The sequence below is a fragment of the Crinia signifera genome, chromosome 2 (assembly GCF_055691185.1).
Source record: "Crinia signifera chromosome 2, ASM5569118v1, whole genome shotgun sequence".
Lineage (NCBI taxonomy): Eukaryota > Metazoa > Chordata > Amphibia > Anura > Myobatrachidae > Crinia > Crinia signifera.
Genome location: NC_139218.1, coordinates 385,037,428 through 385,041,154, shown reverse-complemented (window position 1 = coordinate 385,041,154; position 3,727 = coordinate 385,037,428).

The window sequence follows — 3,727 nt, the reverse complement described above, 5'->3', positions numbered from 1 at the left end:
AAAATCAGAGATAAGTTTTAGCCTAGTGTTACAAATAGCTGCAGAAAAGATTGCTGGTATAATGATTCAGGTGTAACAAGGCATTTTAGCTGCAATGAGGAATAGACTACTTGTGTATTATCACGGCGCCCATTATGTAGTTAGCGTAGCGTCCCTGTCAGAATCAGCATAGTGTTCCTGCGGCCAGCGTAGTCAGCGTCCTTGTCAGTATCAGCGTAGTGTTCCCACCCGTTCGCGGATAGTCGGAGCTTACATAGTTAGCGTACTCAGTCAGGCGCCCCTGTTAGTATCAGCATCATGTTCCCACCCGGAGCTTACGTAGTTAGCGTAGTCAGTCAGCGTTACGCAGTTAGCGTAGTCAGTCTGTGCCTATTACATTGTGTGGAAACCATTGACCATTTAACATGCCTGACATGACAGGTGTGAATGTGTTCCTGAAACAACCCCCACTATCCACGTCAGCCTGAAGCGTGGCGAGCGCACACGTTACGCATCCCTCTCAACCTTTTCATACCCCCACTATCCACGTCGGCGTGGAGTTGATATTATAAAGTGTGGCGAGCGCAGCGAGGCCCCCGGGGGGATGTGGAATACATGTGAAGTAATCCGTCAGCGAAGAGGGGATCATGCGGGCGCCGGCGCTGTGTGAAAGGCGCTCACTAGGCTTGCAATGGACGCCGGGGACAGAGCTGCAGCTCCCGGGGACAGTACAGTGTCTACGCTGCCTGACGGGGACACTATGCTGACTACGCTAGCCAGCCGCTGGGCTACGCTGACAACGTAGCTTAGCCTACACTGAAAACGTAGCGTAGCCGGGTGCCGTGATAATACACAAGTACCAGGAATAGTTTACCACATTAACCACAGTCAAAGGGATTGCCAATCAAGTACCTATGACTACCAGTTACAGCTTGCTTAAAAATTAGACCAAGAACAATAATCACAGAAATTCAAAACATGCTTTATATAACAAAGATAGGAACAAATGTGCCATCGGTGTCCAGGAACAGATAAAACACAGAGTTTATGCTGAGTGTATTTTGTGACAGAAAAAAAAAACAGTCATACTGTAGTTACAAGGTATCAGCAATTGTAAGCCCTTGAGCACTGTTATGCAATGATGTCAACTAAATCCAGTCACTAGAACTCTGGCATAGCAGATGTGGTCACCTTGGAGACAACAGAGTTCAGAAGTTACAAAACGGGATGGTCACAGGAATGTCAGTGTCCAATGCACGAACACCCACATTTTTGGACGAATACAGGGCGGGTGCTGCTGTCATGAGATGCCAGTCACCCATACACATCCGTAGATCCGCAACTCGAATTCCCGAATTCGGGCCGTACCGATCAAACCTGTGTAAGGCCCATAGCGTAACACCTACTGAAGCGTGGTCATAGATAAAACCAAGTGGATACCATCTCAGATTTGTGGGTGTTATATGTCCATACACCAAAAGAAAGAATATGCAAGCTGGAATTAAAATCGGTCAAGTGCATCATTCTTGGCTACTGCCATGAAAACAAAGGCTTCTGAAATCCCCAAAAATCCTGCCAAAGTCTAGACATTGTCTTCAAACAAACAGTGCAAGCTGCAGGTTGATCTGCAGAACAGGTACTGACTGTGTCACCGGTCATGCTGGTCCCTGAAGATGAGTCAGAACTAGAACCAGTGTGGAAGCTCCGCCACAGAAAAAGATATTCTGCAAGATTAAATATTGGGGAGGAGAGGACGCCATACGCGCATCCGATCCATCGCCCAGCAGTTTACTGACGCGGAACTCCCTGCGCGACTGCAGCAGCGGCCTCCATTACACAGCAAGAGGCTGGTTGCTGGCAGGGTGCAGTTCCGCTCGGGCTGCTGCTCTCATGTGGTGCTACGTAAGAGGAGTATGAAGCGGCGCACCCCATTGACTGGCCAAGCATAATGTGGGGTTGGGGATATTGGTGTGTGTAAGTGGGAATATAAGGGGGGGGGGGGGCAGAAGGCAGATCGTTTGCCTAGGGTGCTGATATAACTTGCACCGGCCCTGCTTGAGCCCAGTGTTAAAATAATTCTATAATGAGCCTATTAGAGAGGGATTTGGACATATTTGCTGCAGTGGCGTTTTTTTACCAATGCCCTCCAGGCAAAATCCGCCACTGTTCTCTGCCTACGTGAAGCCAGATGCAGTCTGTGAGACTGGCTTTCCTGTGAATGGCAGGGACTTCCTATTGGAAGTCCGACCTGCCAGTCACTCAAGGCAGTCCCATTAGGAGGTGTCTCCTCCCTCCGGGATGCCTCTACGGGCTGCTATGGCTGCAGCCCACAGAATCCTGGGTCTGCACATGTGCTGCTCCCAGTGCCTGTCATCTGCAGTGTACAAGAGCCGGGACCATAGGGGCGGCGTCTTACTGAACGTTGGCTGTGCAAATTTGCAGCTGTGCGGTCAGGTCTGAATTACCCCTGTTGACAGCAGTCCCAAGCTTGTGACTCAATAGACTCTTGTATTTTCCAAGAAGACCCACCCAGTCATGTGATATATTGCTGCCTTTTCTTGTGTTTCACCGTGTAATTTATTTTACAGGTTGCTACATGAAAATCGGAATATAAATAATTGTGTACAAGGAGAAGCTTGAAGGGGTGCTTTTGAGATGACTGCAATGCTGTGCAGTCGCCAGTATTCATATATGCCCGATAGGCCTCATGTCCAATTCCAAGATGGCCACTGAGATCACTACTAAGCATACAGTAACCTGTGCAGACAGGTGAGCAGGGTGCACCTATAGCTTGTGTCAGCATGCATGTACAGTACAGTAACCTGTGCAGACAGGTAAGCAGGTTGCACCTATAGCCAATGTCAGCATGCATGTACAGTACAGTAACCTGTGCAGACAGGTGAGCAGGGAGCACCTATAGCCTGTGTTAGCATGTATGTACAGTAACCTGTGCAGACAGGTGAGCAAGGAGCACCTATAGCCGGTGTCAGCATGCATATACAGTACAGTAACCTGTGCAGACAGGTGAGCAGGGTGCACCTATAGCCAGTGTCAGCGTGTATGTACAGTACAGATACCTGTGCAGACAGGTGAGCAGGTTGCACCTATAGCTTGTGTCAGCATGCATGTACAGTACAGTAACCTGTGCAGACAGGTAAGCAGGTTGCACCTATAGCCAGTGTCAGCATGCATGTACAGTACAGTAACCTGTGCAGACAGGTGAGCAGGGAGCACCTATAGCCTGTGTTAGCATGTATGTACAGTACAGTAACCTGTGCAGACAGGTGAGCAAGGAGCACCTATAGCCTGTGTCAGCATGCATGTACAGTACAGTAACCTGTGCAGACAGGTGAGCAGGGTGCACCTATAGCCTGTGTCAGCATGTATTACAGTACAGTAGCCTGTGCAGGCAGGTGATCAGGGTGCACCTTTAGCCAGTGCCAGCATGTATGTACAGTACAGATACCTGCTCAGACAGGTGAGAAGGGTGCACCTATAGCCAGTGTCAGCATGCATGTACAGTACAGTAACCTGTGCAGACAGGTGAGCAGGTTGCACCCATAGCCTGTGTCAGCATGTATGTACAGTACAGTAATCTGTGCAGGCAGGTAAGCAGGTTGCACCTATAGCCTGTGTCAGCATGTATGTACAGTACAGTAATCTGTGCAGGCAGATGAGCAGGGCACACATATAGCCTGTGTCAGCATGTATGTACAGTACAGTTACCTGTGCGCACAAGTGAGTAGGG